We start from the raw sequence: 18,387 nt of genomic DNA, 5'->3' as shown, positions 1-18,387 counted from the left end.
GAGTTGCAGACATGTCGAATCTGTTTGAAGGAAAGCATTAACAACAATACACAAATGTTGTGAATGAATAATTCAAGGCTCATCAACTTAGGAAATGCCAGACACTGACTTAGAGCATCAAAATGTGGAGACTACGCCGGCACTCAGTTGCCTGCACTTCATCAATGTTGACCTAAAGAAATTGCAAGTAATACCCTGACCTTGCTTATGGCTAAATGTTGTCTATATAAAAACCATTTTAAACACATTTAAATAGTATGAGTACCAAAATAACTCAAATAAACTTTGTGCAAATTATCAAACAAAAGAAGTAAGAATGCAAATGAATGCTTTTTTGACTAATAAGACTATTACATACCCTGTAGTCATTCAAAATAAGTGCAGAAAAAAAGACGAGTATTCATAAAACACAATTTTTATTTATTGCACTGTTTAAATTGAGAATGAGGTTTTTGATTTGGTTTTTAGTGTGCATTTAATTTGTGAGGAACCCCGAAATTATAATAAAATATAATTAAAGCTTTATATTTTAGTACCATTCTTAGTTACACGATTCGTTTCTTAGATTTCTTAGCGTTCATTTAACCTCCAGACAATTCATTCTGAGCATCGTTTATGCAAACGTTATTGAAACATTAATATACGCTTAAAATGTCTAATAAATGGTGTAATAAAACTCGCATTTGGCTAAATGGAAAAATGAAAACATTAGGCTATAAACAAAATCATATTCAATAACTCTTTGCAAACATTTTGTGTAATCATTTTCGAGCACATTAAAAAATCATTTAATTTCCTGCATATATATACTACAGTTTATTTGTTTTTTGTTTGTTTGTATAATAACAAATAACGCATTTTACCGGCTAATTTACATTGAACGTGCCCCAAAAGCTGATGGCACTCTAAACATGGTTGGGGAAGAGGTAAGCGGGGGAAGTTGCCCCCGTCATGATGATGATAATGATGATGGTGATGCGCCAAGTCCAACGGAGTGACGATGTGTTGAGATCGGTTCAGTTGAAATTGTAATTTCTGTTTGAGTTTAGAGAGGTTACCTTGAAATACCTTGTGTGTGAGTGTGTGTGTGTCTGTGTGTGTTTGTAGTGTTGATTTTGTAACCTAGAACAACTGACGAGTGGAACGTATAATTTAAATTAAACTACAATAATTTTTGATGCAATGCCCGCACAGTGCGACTCAGTTGAGCTTCAAATCAATTAAGGCATTTCGATGTAAATTGCGGCGCACTTCAATGTGGATGATGATGATGGCAACGATGATTACCAGCCGGGGGCATCGCGCACCAAGAGCATCAACAGCAGCAAGAGCAGCAAGAGCTGCGGGGGGAGTCTGGAAAATACTATACATATTTTCCATACCTGTAGCATTCATTTACAAGGGCAAACACACACATGCGTACGTACATATTACAAATGAGTCGCTTCTAATTTGAAAGGTGGAGTCATATGCGGATAACTAACTACAATATATATCCATTTCATCCATCAACTTACCCATTTACCATTGTAACATTTGCCTATTGTTGTGATCTCATATCAATCACTCAACTCTGCCTCTAATTTTACACTTGCGGTGTGTATTGTACTATTTTTGTTGTTGTTGTTGTTGACTGCGTAATGCATCAAAGAAGGAGTGTAAGAATGCATTAAGTATACGCAACGTATTCTTGACGGACTGACAAAACTTTATTACCACGAAACTGGCGCTTCATTAATCTGTCTTTACATAAATAACTAGCAGGCTAGCCTCTTAGCTATAAAATTGTCGTATTAATATTCTACTAAATTAGACTTTGTGTATTTCTAAGACGATTAAAAATGAGGTTTTGCATAAATCTATCAAATTTGTTTCGCAACAATTGTTGACAGTCTCTATTGAATTATAAGAAAACTAAAAATACGAAATTAAAAGTAATTCTTAACTAGAGCGAGACCCAATAATAAAGTTGATAACATTAGGTTAAAATTGTATAATTGTAGAGCTGCTTTATTTATTATTCAATAATCTTAATACTCTATAGAACTTATTGTTACGACTACTACAATTTTAAATTATGTAATCATTACTCACAACTTAACACCTACAAAAATTTAATATTATGCACAGCACTTAAAATAAGAAATTGTCGATAATAAAGAGAAAGAACTCAGAGAATCGATAATAAAGTGTAACCTGTGTGTGATCGACGCTAGATGTAATAAGGAAGTATCGATAAGCAAAGGAAGAAATTAGAAAATCGATAACTAAGGACTGCTAGAAGTAAAAAGGAAGTAACGATTATGAAAGGAAGAAACTAAAGAATCGACAACAAAGCGCAGCTTGTCAGTGTACGAGGCTAGAAGTTAAATTTGTAAAAAGTAAATGAGAATCTCTTCGCTATTCGCTAAAAATATAAATTGGTAATATGGATTTATAGATCTTTTTCATGATTTTATTTATATTTTATTTACAATTCATATATCCGGTAATATTTAGATTTATTTGCAGCGTCAAAAAAGAGAATTGCAATGTTGAATGTGACACAAATTGTGGCTCTTCTTCTTTTTGCTTTGATTTACAAATAGTAAAATAAAAACAAAAAATGTTGGGCATAGTGTAGTGTAAATAAGTTGTTAGTAAAGTCAAATGCTCTTTCCACTTGATGGAGTGCCCAAGATGGTTATGGAACTACTATTAAATCAAAGTCATGCACTCGATGCTAAACATGATGTTATTGAGTGCGAGTGTTGTGAGTGAGTGTTGTCCCATGTTGTGCAGTGTTTTTGATTTTTTGTGCATTCTGACAGCATTCTTCAGCTTTAGTACGTAGTTATATAGTATTACAGTACTTATTGTGTTTGAAGGTCGTCGCGTCGCTGGCGTTGTTTTGGCAGAATCAGAGTAAAAGCTGCTCGACTTGAGTGCCGCCTGGACCTATGGCATTTTGAGCAGCCAACCGAATTGATGCAACGCATTTACTGTTGATGTCGCTGAGGCTGCTGCTGATGCTGCTGCTGTTGATGTCGATGTCGATGTTGTGTGGATGCTGTCATAAAGTGCAACGCATGACGCTCCATAAAGTAATTACATGTGAGCTGCTTGGAGTGGCAATGCCACTTGCAAAATTAGTTGCTAAAGTGCTCAACAGCAGCAGCAGCAACCGAAGCGGCAATAATTAATATTTGTGTGCATCAATTTTGGAGCTGAAAGTCAAAAAGGAGTAGCTGAACATCTATTGGCAGTTCGTCAGCACGTCGTCGGCAAATGATTGATGTGGCTCAGAGAATAATTTTTGGTAGTCTTTGGAGGCTGCTTTTGTACTACGTAGTATGTGGTATGTGACAATGGCAAACATTGCAATTTGCGGGCACTGCGAACGCCTCAGAATTATTTATGGCCCAGCCAAACTCATAAAAATAGTTCCCACTGAACAAACATACAAGAAAACGTGTCAGCAGCAACAGCAACAGCCACAGCAACAATAACAAAAACAAAACAGCAACAAGTTGGTAACTCATTTGCGACGGGGGCAATGTTAGCCAGTCGAGTTAGCTAAATTGAAATGATTATGTTTTTTTTTTCTGTTTTTCTTTTTTTTCTTCTTATTTTGGGGCTGCCTTTGTTGCAGTCTAATGTTGCTCTTGCACAACAGCAGCCAAAGGGGGTTGGGGAGAGGGGGAGGGAGTTGGCAGCAACAACTTGAGCAACATTAGAAGGTGCGCGATGCTACCGCTTTTGCAGTTGCCGATGTTGATGCTGTTGATGCTGCTCGTGCGTGTTTCTTTGGTTCAGGAAGCCTAATTGAATTTCGCCTTTTGGCCAGCAATTTGTTCGCTTTACAGTTCAACGAATGGTCCATTGTCTTGGCCATGATGGCAAGTTCTGCACAGCTAATCCGCTTGCTAGCCGAACACACACTGAGCACACACACACACACATACACCCATAGTCGGTGAGATGCTCAGCTGCTCAACTTGACGCCACTTGGAAGAACAACTTGAACTCCAGAGGCAAAAAGCTATGTACATCCTATTTGCCACACTGCGTGGGGGTCACATGGAAGATACGCTTCATTTTTTTGTGTTGCTGTTTGCTGTTTGTTGTTTGCTGATTGGCAGTTTACGGCCTACCCACATTGCTTTGAAAATAAATCAGCTCGCTGCTGTTGCTGTTGCTAATGCTGATGCCGATGCTGATGCCGAATGCTCATGTACTCGTCGTACTCAGCGATTGGAGTACAGATGTATAAATAATTATTACGATACTTGCGTCAGTCATTAATATATATTGATAAACACTTTGCAGGCGAGCACTTCCGCCTTTGACGTAGACCAAAAACACAAAAGATCTCTAAACTCGAACATACAGTTGTTTGGAATACCCCGAATGAATACCAAGACGAGTACTCACACTCGCACTCGCACTCGCACTCACTCGCTCAATTTCAACACAACGATCTCAAGCAAGCTATGCAATACACTTAAAAAGGTTATGCTGCTAACCATACCACATAACATAACTTACCATATTATAGTACAACATATTCATATTACCGCCACAACGGCCTCATCCTTAGCACATTGACATTGAAATCGACAACGAAGACGATTCCAAACTCGACAGCATAGGCCATACAGATTTCATTATTTTGTACTTCAACCGAACCTTAAGCAGTGCACAGTGTTTCTATGGTGTTTCACTTATATTTTAAAGAATTTACATAAACTTTATTCAATTTGTAACAAATTTATTTTGAATTGAGCTCTCATTACTTTATAGAATTGTAAAAAAATGATCAATTGAATCTGTCCCATATATAGTATGACAATGTAGAATTGATGTACATTGTTTTTACCGAAGCCATTACATTTGCTTTTAGATGTTGGAAAAGTAGGCCTGCATTTTATTTTATTTTATAGTAACTGAAAAAAGTTTAATTTTGGTACCCGCTAGAGGGGTGTTATAACTTTGTGCTTGCAGGAAATGTAAGTAACTGGCAGATGGGGCTTCTTCGAGTATATATTCTCCGTGAATCGAAAAAAATTGAAAAACAGGCTTAATTTGAAAGCTTCAGACAATAAATATATGTAGTTTTCATTATTCCTGATACTTTGATTGCAATTGGATAAAAATTGTAGAAAGACTATATCATCAATATACCAAATATATCCTTTGGTATATTTTTGTGGTGTAGTAATTTGGTATATTTTAAGAATAATACACCACTGTTTATTTTTTTATGGGTAGCGGGTATCTCACAGTCGGGTACACTCAACTATAGTTTTCTTTGTTGTTTTTTTATTTCAGCAGTATTTCTGGATTAATAGTTATAGTCAACTTCTTCTGCTCTTACACCTTGAAATAATGTCAGAATTAAGATGAAAATTAAAAAATGTTGTTCGTTCAATTGTTTTAAACCTAATTTACCAACTCATTTATTAAGTTTTGTAAGTATTTGAAATAATGCATTGTTCGAAAAATATTTATTTCATTATTCATCTTACATTTTAAAGTTAGTACATAAACGAGTTTTTTTACACCAATAAGTGCTTAAGCACTTCGACATTTAGTTTTATTTCCATTATTATGACTTGACTTTAAATCAGGCGATAAATAAAGAAGCAAGTAAATATTCATTAGTGTGCGAACTAAATTATTTAATAGCTTAGTCGTAAAATTTGTTTTTAGTTTTATAATTTATTTATAGCCTGTCATTAAACAATGCGCTTTTCACATTAAATCATCAATTAACATTTCAACATTGCTATTTTAGTCCCACTGTGCAGCACTTTAGTTGAGATGAACTTATGTTGCGGGCTCGATTTCGCTCTGCAAACTGTTTATAAAACAATTAACAAATGATAATTAACAGCATTAATTAAAATAGACACTGCAAGTGTTTTTATGTTTTGTGTTTTTGTCGTTGTTGTGTTTGATGCTTAACTATAACTATTTGGAACATGAGACGCTTCAATTGAAAGTATCCCAAGCCCAGAAACTTAAAACGAAAACAACAAAATAAAAACACTTTCGATTTTTCCTTGGCGCTTGATGATTGAGCAAGCGTTGGAGTCGAGGCAGTGGGTCCAAACAACTTGTGGCTAATAGAACACGTCTCGTTATGCACATTAACATCGGATCAGTTCAACATTTGGCCCGACTCGCCTGAAGATTGAAGTGGAGTCTCTTAAAGATTCGTGTCATTTGCATACACGGGGAGCAAACTATTCGTTGCCTTCGTTGATAATCTGCTAACTTAGATCGAGTTTTGTGGAGCAACCTGGACCAGTCACTTGGCTGGCTGGCGAGGTTGTCATTATCACGAAAGCAATTTGCAGCTTCGTCTGTCGCTCAATGAAGGCAAGTGTCGATCAATCATTATCATCCACAAGCGATTTCCACCTCCGAATTCGACATCGACATCACCATCGACATCGACAGTTCGAGTTCGGTTGGCGGTGGCAAATGTCAAGGAACATCCTTGCAAATGCAGTTACTTTTTACCTAGTACTCGGAGTACTTGTAGAATGCCGTACAATCCGTACAATCTATCGTCGCTTACTCGTGGTACACTTCATCAGGTTGCTTGTCGCATTTGACATGCCACAAAATGCTGCCGGGCATTATTATTATGAGTTGCGAATGTGTGTTTACACGCTGCTTATTATGGTGATAATGCTTCCAGTTCAAACTTGTGAACGTAAATTGTTTGTCTAATGGATTGCCTTTGGCAGTCTTCGTTCGTTTATTATTATCTTGTCGCATCGCTTCACCAATTTTGGCCTTAGTAATTTTAGTTGTTCTTGATCTATTTGCAAACATATCTATTATAATCCATTCAGTGAATGACAATCATTTCTTCGATGTTTCAAATGACATTTGGCTTAGATATTGGTTTATTATTTTTGATATTTATTTTTAGTTTTTGGTATTAGAAAATGTATAAATATAAATTTGAAAATATAACATATACATGTACGACATTATGAGTTTATTATTTTAACATTCTAAAATTCATTTAGTTAACGAATATTTATTATTTTACCATTATTGGGTAAATATATTTTTAATATTATTATACACTTAACACATTAGAAAAAAATCTTATTGTATTTTTGATATTTTATTTTATTTATCACTCATTTAAACTGTTTATTATATTTCCAATAGTGTCCTGAAGTTGTGAATTACAAAAATATACTAAAATTAATGTAGTACTAAGTAAAACATATATTTTCCCACTTTTCATGAAATATGTTATTTTGAGTACTCAACTATTCAGTAATTTTAAATATTTCAAAGAAATGTGTGAAAGTTATTGGTGTATTGTTCTGATAGAGTTCGCGATAGGAGGTGTTATTTCCCTTTAGTAAATGTTCCTCCATTGTCGGGGTATTTCTAAGTCTAAGTCTTAGGTATTTCATTTGGAGACTTCTTGGGATTTTCGATTATTTATAATTAAAACAAGGAAGTATCGATAAGGAAAGAACTAGGGAATCTATAACAAAGCTCCACTTCTGTGTGCCAATGACGCTATAAGTCACATTTCAAAATATTGCTCTATTTTGAAATTACCCTTATGAAATTTGTAAAAAGTAATAAATGAAAATATCACCTTGCGAATTAAGTACAAAATTAATTTATTAAGATTTCTTCAGTTTTCTCTAATCATCTAATTGTTCATTGCAAAAAATACTTGACTTCTTGAACGCTTTCTGGGCATAAACATTGACTCATGGCCTTCCACCTTGCCTTTCTTTTGTGGCAAGCGATTGAAATCGAAATGTTTCGCACTGTTGGGGATCGGGTGCCCTCATCTGTTGTTGTTATTGTGGCAATTATTGCACGAAAATTAATTATTTGGCCTTAAAAGTCGAGCGAGAGACTTGATCACACAAAAAAAAAAGAAAACATTTAGCTGTCAGACACTTTCAAAAGATTAGTTTGGCATCTAATTTCATTTTAGCTCGCAATCTGCGATAACAGTTGACTTTAGCTGCTGCTAACCTTGAGCTCAGCTTCTATAATTATAGTACATTTTTTCGCTCAAAGCTTCTCTGCAATTATGCAATAGTTATTCGTTATGGCGCATCTTTCATCTAAAGCTTACAGCAATTTTATTTAATAAACTTTACTCTTATTTAATATTCGTTGCTTGTGATTTATGTGTAATTGAATACCCTATAAATAGTGAAGAGGCAATAAAAATAAACGCTTACTTTCACATGAAGCTGCATACAAATTACAGGGTCTTGCAGAGTCGAGCATGCTTGGCCATTATTTTTGACAAAATTGTGATACATTTGCGAGCATAAATCAAACGCATCATCATTGAAGCTTCCTTGAAGATGTTTTTGCTTGGAATGAGGACGATAGTGGGAGATGGGAAAAGGTAGATTAAAAATATGGAAGTTTACAAAGTTGCGCACTGGGAATATGTTGTAACGCACACACAGAGTTGTTGTGGGTTATTGTGGCATCTAGTCGCATCACGATTTGTTGGCCAAAATTTATGTTTCTTCTTCTGATGTAATAATAATCATGTGCTCAGCGCTCAGCGCTCAGAGCTTAGACTGCAGCTCATGCTTAGACACCGGCGACAGGTGAAAAATTGTTACAATTTGACGGCAAAGATTTCGGCTGTTTCTCGCTTGCAACGTGATGTGCAGCAAGCGGTTGCAAGGTGGCATCGTCGAGCGGATTGCATCTTTGGAGGCTATAGTCTTATTTTTATGTGACACTAAATTGTGTTTTATTGTTGCTATACAGTTTTGTTTAGTTTTAGAATGTGTGTTTTTTGTTGTAGCTGTTGTTGTTGTTGTCTCTCTGCTGCTCATTGTAATTATATATGCACGTATTCGCCGGATCGCATGATTTACAATCGTGTTTTTTTGTTTTGTGAAATTATATGTCTGCGAATCTAGTTCAAGAATTTCAATAAAATATTTTTGCTTTTGTTGTTTAGAGAGTAGCTGAACTTTATGCGGAATGCAACTCCTTTTAATTGCCATAAACTTTTGATTAATTACATTATCTTTCAGCCGAAAAAATACACAAAAATATTTCAAGTTCTCTTCGTCAAAAATTGCAACGGTTTCTATTGTGCATGGAGCCTGAACAGCTTCCAGCTGCAAAATCAACTTCAACTTCAGGTTCGAGCCGCAAGCTGTGAGCTGCGAGCTGCAAGCTGCGAAGGTCGCTGCGGGGACTGACACTCGATCATGTGTTGACCCGCTGACCCCGTAAACCTCAACTTGAAACCCTAAACTTGTTAGCTACCGTATGCTGAATTTGTGTTTGAAGTTTAAAAACAATGTTTGCCTTTTGTTTACTTTATTTACTAGAACTTTGAGAATTGTTGTTCTTGCCTCTTCCCTTCCCGCCCCTTCGCCAGCCCTTCTCTATCCGCATCTGTAGCTGTATCTGTATCTGTGTGTCCAAGTGTGTGTCTTTAAGATGCCAAATCTAACCCAGCTGTGGCTGGGTCTGAAGTGGCGAAGCCAACTCGAGCCTCATTTGAAAGTATCTATCAAAGGCAGCAGCATCAGCATCAGCAGCAGCATTGACTGCATCTTCGGCTTTGTCTTGCGATTCGACTAGTAATCAAAAGTCGGGGACTCCACTTTAAATTGCTGCAACACGCAAAGGAAAAAAAAAATAAAAAATGCCAAAGCAGATTAATTATGAGTTGAGTGGGCTGGAGGAGGAAGAGGAGTAAGCACTCTACTCTACTCCGACTCCGACTCCGACTCCGACAATGTGGCTGTGTGGTGAATGTGTTGATGGCTTTGGACTATGTTGAGGCTTCGCTGCATTTGAGTTGATTTTTTGTGATTTTCATTTTCATTTGTATTTTTATTTGTATTTTATTGGGGGGCGGAATGATGCGACTGCCAACTGGCAACAGGCAAACTGGCAAACTGGCAGCACAGCGTTTCCTCAAGTGTTTGACATATGATTTTTCGGCTTGAAAACCGTTTTTGAGTTTCCAGTTTGCCAGTTTTGCAGAATTTTCGTAATGATGAGCGCATTAAAATATTGTCTGTGCCTCAATATACTCAGCATATATACATATAAACATGTATATATAGCTTTGACTGTTGTTGTTGATTGCGAAAAGGCTTTTTGCGAATTCTTTCACAACTCTGCCACAAGTGGCAGCTTGAAGTTCCACCTGCCGCTGCTGATGCTGATGCTGCCTGACAAACTGACAATAAAAGCCACACTAACTCAATGAGCATAAATAAGATTAGAGCGTTTTCGATCTACCTTAATATTCGCCACTAAATAGCACTTTAATTGGCACCCCAAAAAAAAAGAATCCATACATAGATTGCGGCAACAATGCCACAAGTGATCAGCAGCCTGAAGGCAGGAGGAGTTCCTCCAAAAACTCAAATCTCTGCCATTGGCACATCGCATAATTGCGGGCATGATGCTGCAAAATTGAGCAACCGCAAGCCAAAAAGTGCTCTGTGCTCTCTGTTGTGTGTTGCATGTTGCATGTTGTACGTGTGTGTGTGTGGTGTGCTGGGTGTGTGCAGTCTAAGTGCATCATCTTTCGTTGTGCCGAGTGTGACTTTGTCCCCTCGCTTCTTAGTCCAAGTACTTTCGGGCTTTGCTTATCATGCTGAGATGCTAGAATATGGAAAATTCACAATGAAATCAGCTAAGAGCGTTCGTCTTCAATCAAATCAATTACTAACTATTCGATAAACTAATTGGAATGTTCACGCTGTACATTTGTGAATTGATTTGAATGAAAAAGCTGTTAACGCTATCGATAAATAGCCTGTTGAAATAAAACTTAATTTAACTGCTCGCAGAAATGTATTTCCATGTACAGCTGTGTTCTTTAAAATAGCAGTGTGACAGACCCAAAGCTCTATAACATTTTTTTTTTTGTACATTCCTTTTTAATAGTTCATTGTTTGCTCATTGTTTTTTTTCACATTTGGTTTGTTTTTCTGTTGTTTTAATAATATTGCACAAGTGCAGTATGTTTTTTCTGTTCACTAAAATAGCAGTTTTCGATATCCGTTTTCTTCTGCATTTCATAATACTTAATTTTGCTTCTAATGTTAAATTCGTTATGGACAGAAATTGTTCATAAAATTTAAACTAATTTAATTGTATACAGGAATGTATTTCCTTGAATTGATCATTACTTCTAGTATTAAATCTTTTTTGACCACAAAGTTTTCTTAAGAATACTTAGCTACAATTGGAAGTTTAGTTATCTTATTTGCTTTTTTTGATAACAAAAAGAAAGTTTGAAATTGCTGTTTCAAAAGCTGCTAAAATAAATTGAATAGTTAAGCAAATCTGAGCGGGTATTTTTTAAAGATTAATAGATAAAGTTTTTATTTGATTTTTTAATTATTTGTGCTGTGCCATTAATAAAGACTAAGCTTTGTTATAATATATTCGAAACTATAAATATTATGTACACATAATCAGCGTTAAATAATAATGTCATTCAAATTGAATAAACATAGTAATTTTACAACGTGATACTTAATTATGGTGATTATATGTTATTATATGTAATTATATTTATTTAAACGAATGAATAGGTAAATTATAATAAGTATATTTGATTAATTTATTTGTGTAACTACTTCAAAATCAATTTCATTAAGTATATATGTGTAACTACTTGAAAATCCATTAAGAGTTTACAAAAAAACTAAAAAAATTTAAAATATATTGCAATGACTGAATAAACGAATTTCTGCGCTTACAAAGTTAGCTTGACTGGCAAATCGTCATGGATTTTGTGTTAAAAGGGAAGCTGAGTGTACCATAGATGGCCAACGATAATGAGAAACAATATCGTTGATCTGCTAAAGTGAGTGGCAGTTGATTACATGGTGTGGCTTAAATCACGTATACGCACCTTTGGCCAATGTCAGAAGAGATATTTATGTAATTTAAGTAAGAGCACCTGAGCTAAGGGTTTGCCTGATAATTACTAAAGACTGACAGTTCAATTAATTGAAAACAAATGCGGATAAACAAGTTGGGCGTACGAAAAAGTTTAAAGTGTTACACAACCTAACATAATTACGCTTAATTAAAGTATCTAAATCAGCGGAGGGCCTCGACAAAACGAAGCTGCAAACGGAGCAGCAGTCGGAGTTGGAGTTGAAGTACGAGTGGGAGTAGCAAAGGTAAAAGAGGGAGAGGGGAGAGGGAGTTGAATTCAAACTCCCGGCCGAATGTTTATGGCATCCGTCAGCCAGTTGACTTTCTAACACAGTTACGAATTTGGGTTTTTTGGCTTCTTGTCGTTTGGATGCTCTCCCAGGCCCAAGTCTCGAGTACCCCGTTTTTTTTTTTTGGGTCTGCGTAATCGGGGCCATCTGCTCCGATCGATTGTACGAGGGAATTTGAGATGGCACAATGACTCTCGCAACTCTCAAGTATCATAAACATTCACTTTTACAAACGAGTGTGTGTGTGTGGTGAATCTACACTCAGAGATGTACGTACATACATTTAAGCAAAGCAATGCAGTCGTCAACCAATTTCCTGCTACTTGATACAGTTTTTCTCCCTCGTTATACCCGATTCAAATAGAGTAGAAGGGTATTTTAAGCGTGTGTCTGCTGTAAATGAATGTAACGGGCAGAAGAAGGCATCACCGGCCCCATAAAGTATATATATTCTTGATCAGCGTCAACAACAGTGACGATGTAGCAATGTCTGTCTGTATGAATCCGTATGAACACCTATATCTCAGTGACTGTAAGAGATAAAGCTATAATTTCAGATCAAGTTTGTTTCAAATTGTTGCCACGCCCTCTTCTGCCCCCTCAAAACGAAAAAAGTCGAATAACTAGCGTAATTTTGAAGCTAGAGTATTTTCAGTACAAATAAACATTAAGAGGTAAAGTATTTATGATTCCTGAAAAAGTAGTTACGAGCAGTTTAAAAATATAAAAGGTATTTATATACGAGTATACATATGTAAGTATATATATATTCGTATAGTAAAAATCACCTTCTGCAATAGTCTTAGCAGGTTTGGCTGGCAATCTGGTATGTTTCGTACTCTATAGATTATTTTGAATAATTTGAATTTAATTTAGTACGCTATTGGGTATTTTGAATGAAGTACTATATCAATACACCAAATATACCATTCGGTATATTTTAGTATTTTCATTTGGTATATTTTAACAATAATTCCGCTCTGTTTTGCCCTTATTCAATTCGCGTAGCGGGTATCCCACAGTCGAGCGCACTCGGCTATTGCTTTCTTTGTATTGCTTTTGGTGTCAGAGCCGCAAGGTCGTTGGATAGCTTTTTCTTGAGCTCAGTTGTTTGCTCTGTCTAATTGTCTGTCTGTCTGTTTATTTGTTTGTTGGTTTATGCAATAAACAAATAACATTATTGCTGATTGGTAATTGAAGTTGTTTCCAGTCGAAGACAGTTGAAGACAGTTTGCCACTGCAGTTGGCCAAGTTGGTTGCTTGGAATGCAATCCCCTGTCAACTCTGAGGAGGCTGGCCAACTTATAAGTTATCAGCAGCAACCAGCAACCAGCAACCAGGCAACAGGCATCAGCTGACAGCCGGCTACCTCACCTTCAATTTAACACTTTTACTTTTGTTGCTGTTGCCGTTGCCGTTGCCTAAAAATCACGCAACCCCACTTGATATGGAAACCTAGAGAGCCACAACGGAGGCGCCGCAGTCGAAGCCGCAGCCGGAGCAGCCACAGCCTCAAGTTGAACTCGATGATCGAAGCACACAAACGCAGCGTGTAAATACTTTACGATTAATTACATCGGAGCACTTTTTTGACAAGCTCAACGGCTTTCTGGCCTGTGGAATCTCGATGGTCATTACAACCGCAGATTTAGCTTCTCACTCACTCATTGAGGTAGTCTCGGTTCAGTCTCGCTCTTTATTATTTTTTCTAGCGGCCTTTTGTCTGCGATAATCGAGCATAAAATGGGGCAGGCACCACATCAAAGTAGCGCAACACCAACAACAAGAAACCCAAGTAATACCCGCCGGCCACAAATATTGATGCGAATTTTTTGTTTGCCCTGTTTTTTTGGTTTCTTTTACAATACGCCGCTGGACCTCCAAAAATAAACTAAAGTGCCACTTCAAGGGATCTCAGCCATCCGTTTGAGGCGTCAATATGCAAATTGCGGAGGCTAAACCAAAGAGTTAAAGTTTTGGTGAGTGTTTTGATTAATTGACTGCGAAAGTAATTAAATATTATAAATTATGCAAATTGAATGCGAGAGATTCGCTTATGGCTAATGGGACAATGCGGCGTATGCGTAACGTCTGCAGCCGTGGCTTCAAACTGTGCAAACAAGGGTGAGAATATTTGTTTAATTATTAACGCTTTGATACTATTTGGTAGCTTATCTTGCCAATTACAAATGCCCATCGCCAACACAAAACACAAAAAAAAAACACACATTCACATTCCACACACAACAAATTCGAGGTGTCTTCCTACTTAGATTGTTTGACCAAAGAGCATTCTGAACGGCTGCCAGCTTATCGTTTCGTTGTGGCAAAGCTGCAAGTTGCTGCCACAATCCAATTAACCTTTTGACATTTGCGACAAGCGGCAGCAGCATCAGCAGCAGCAGATGCACAACAACTACTTTTGCCTGCTAATGGCAGAGCGTAAATCAAACAAATGCGAGAATGAGTAGCACTCTGAGTGTGTGAGTGTGAGCAGATATATCCACTTGGCCACTTGCGGATGTCTCCGAAGCGGATGCACAACTGTAATTAAAACGCAACAACAACTCACATCAAGAACAACAACTACAACTGGTCGCTGCTTGTCAAGTTTTGGGGCGCCAGCGAAATAAACTCATCAGCAACAACAACAACAACAACGTGGAGCGTGCAACGTGCAGCAAATCAACAGCAATGGGCTTTTGGACGACTTGTTGACCATGTGCCTTTTGACACCTGTCCACCAAAACGGAACTCAGACGAAAACTGCAGCTCTGCATTGAGTTGACACTGCGTATGCGTAATATTTATTGCAACTAACTCTTGACTATTACTTTAAAATAGTTGGATCAAGCACACTCCCTAAAGTGTTCATTGAATTAATTGGAATTCAATTTGTAGCAGACAAAACTCGCCAACAGTTTCCACTGCGTATGCGTGATATTTATATTAATTGCAACCTCTTAAAGCTCTCTCACAAAAGTATTCTTGGGTTTATTAGCCTACTAATTTTAATTGCAACAATTAAAGCAAGCATTGATTCAACAATATTAATAGCTTCAAAAAGGAATACTAATTGACTAATTGTATGGAATCTACACAAACTCAGTAGCTAACAATTAATAAGGTAAGTAATGTTAATTAAACTAAATAAATCAATTCTAAGCAAACTTAATAGCTGGGCTCTAAATTCTCGATTGCAATTCAATTTCTAAATTAGGGAATTCTCAAATTAGTACCCATGTCAGTAGCATTAAATGCTATTAAATAAAATTAAGCTGTTATTATTAATATTAATATTTATTGCCTATTATAGTATCTTCATTGAAATAAAAGTTCTAAAATCAAGATTTTGGTATTAGTACTTAGAATTTTTTCCTAAAAAGTGCGTCAAGGATATGAAAATCTTAAAGTTAGAAAACACATCCTGAGAGGAAAAAATCTTGTTAAATAAAATGGCATTATGTTTTTATTATTTTTTTTTACTATTTAATTATTATTTTACTATTTCTTTATTCAATTTATGCATTTCAGTTGTACGTATACGGTGCAGATTGTTGATGACTGTTTCTTACGAAATTCTTATCAACTATTTGCACAGCATTTGAACCCCAAGCCCTTGGGATCTTAGAGAACGAAGAAAAATGGTTCGCGACAGCTCGACTGACTGAGCAATTAACGAAAACCCCTAAGGCTCTATAAACACTTTATAGGAATTTCGATGAATTTCATTATTTTGTAACCAAAATCAAGTATTTTTGGTCTTATTTAGCCAATTTTGAACTTTTTATGACTAATGCTCGTAGATTTAAGAATTTGTTCTTAAAGTGTTCAATTTTTAGGACAAATGTTCTTTATTTTAGAATATTTGTTTTTCAGTGCTGTATTCTTAACGTTACTTATTTCGAACTTGTTATTTGCTATTTTATTATTTATCATAATTACTACTATTATTATTATTTAGCTATTTTAATAATTATATTATCACAAGCACCTCAATTCAATCATTGGCGCTCTTGGCGTATGCGTAATTTTGGCAACTCCCACTTCCACTTGTTAGCTTTAGACGAATTACAGGCGCAATTGCATTAGAAACCATTGCAACAAGCAATTACTGCTATTGCCTGTTGCTCAATGAATTTAATTTCTACACGACTCGCCTGCTACTTGCCACTTGCAGCATGCAACAATGCGAAGAACGGCAGGCAAGTGGGCGTCTAACAAAAAGCGAGCGATGGGGGAGGAGGGGAAGTAAACTCGGACTCGCCCACACGAAATGAAGTGAAGTGAAATGAAATAAACACGTGCGTTGGCAGCGTGGCAAGTGGCAAGTGGCAGAGTTGGTGGCGTGGGCGCTGTGTCGCCATAAATCTTGGCACATGATTAATGTGGATGCGCTTGGCTAGAAGAAGATGTTGTTGCTGTGGCCACAAACAACTGGCAAACAACTTGAATTGGAGCAGCAAATTGTTGCAAAGAATTTGCCGCCAGGCAACAGCCAACGGGCACCAGCCAACGAGCAACTGTGCAACACCAAATTGTTTTGCGAGTCGCATTTAAATAAAAAGCACATTAACCGCACTGCCAAGTAGAGGAAGAGGAGGAGGATGACCAGCAACAAGCAACGCTGGTCAAGCAGATGAGCAGCTAGAGTTGTTAAGACACTCTTCACAATTAATGGCACACTAGGAGTAAGTTCATCAAGCGATTGTGCCACACGAATCAACAGTTGCATGCCTTGGAATTTGCCAAGAGAGTTTCAACTCGAGTTCAGAACTGAGATTCAGATAATCGCAGCTTATTCGCATGCCAAGCGCAAAAAGAATTGTAAAGAGAATGCGGATATCTCGAAGAACAAATTTTAACTGCTAAATGATAAACTGAAGAAATTAAATTATAATTTCATAGCAATTAAAATAGATCCTGAAGATGATAAAGATGTTAATAGCAAGCGAAAACAGGCGAAATCGTGACAACAATTAATAAAGTAACTTAAACAATAATAATATAATTATATAAAGTATTTAAAAGTACTTCTTCATAATTGAAAGACCAATTAAATATATTTGAGAATTTAAAGAATGCTGCATAGATAATGCCAAAGTTTCAAAAATTAACAGATGCAAAGTAATTGACAGTCTATTCCAAGCTTAGACTTTTCAATATATTTAAAAGCTAAAAAATAATAATAGTCTAACTAATACGAGTAATTCCAACCCCATGAATATTACGCATTTACTTCTATTTTTCAACAGCAAGCACTTCATCATCTGGCTCTGCTCTATGTGTCTTACTTGCATTCCTCTTCTCTATTATATCATACACAATAACTATACATTGAGATAATTCCAACTTCAACTAACTCTAGCCAATTACGACACTGCCATAAAGTGTTTTTGGCCCTTTACTGGTTTATTAACTGAATGTGTTGGCAACTTTATAAAAATCTGTTAACAGATTTATCAATTATGATCTAATTCTCATACAATTCGACGGGGCATGCAAACCAGTTTCGCAGATCCCTAATACATTATTACTTATCTGTGTGCTCCTCATTTTAAAGAGCATCTATCACTGCGATTTAGCCTGATGATGAGATGATAGCCAACAAATCCAATCAACACTTTTAATGTCCGCTAAACACGCACACACATTTTAATGCCTTACTTGGCAGGCAGATGACTTCATTTGGTCTGCGAGACTCAGGCCTGAGAGTCATCATTCAGTCAGTCAGTCAGCTCATTCAAGTGGAGTTTGATTGATGACTGCGCCCACGAATCTGATAAACCCAAAAACAAACAACGAAAACCAAAAAAGAACAACAAATATGTAGTGAAGTAACAAAGCAACAAAGCCCCAGCTACACATTATCGACATTGATATGTATCTAGCAGTACTATATGTAAGCATGTGTGATTGTATCTTGTATCTTTAAGCTGGTGTCTGCAGAAGATACGAATGCAGCGCGATTTTGCTTTGAAGTTCAACTGATCAAGTGACAGCCAACTGAAGCACAACTTGTGCCTGCAGTTGTCGTTTAGTTGTCGTTGTGATTGTCGTCGATCCACCCATTTGCCCACCTAACTCTAAGCTGGGTCTGCAGACTGCCTCTCTCTGAAGTCGATTAAAATTCCGCAAAAATGTTGAATGTTAATCGTTCATTGTT

This window comes from Drosophila nasuta, chromosome 3 (assembly GCF_023558535.2).
Source record: "Drosophila nasuta strain 15112-1781.00 chromosome 3, ASM2355853v1, whole genome shotgun sequence".
Classification (NCBI taxonomy): Eukaryota; Metazoa; Arthropoda; class Insecta; order Diptera; family Drosophilidae; genus Drosophila; species Drosophila nasuta.
The sequence above is the reverse complement of the archived record's forward strand: the minus strand, read 5'-3'. Positions refer to the sequence as shown.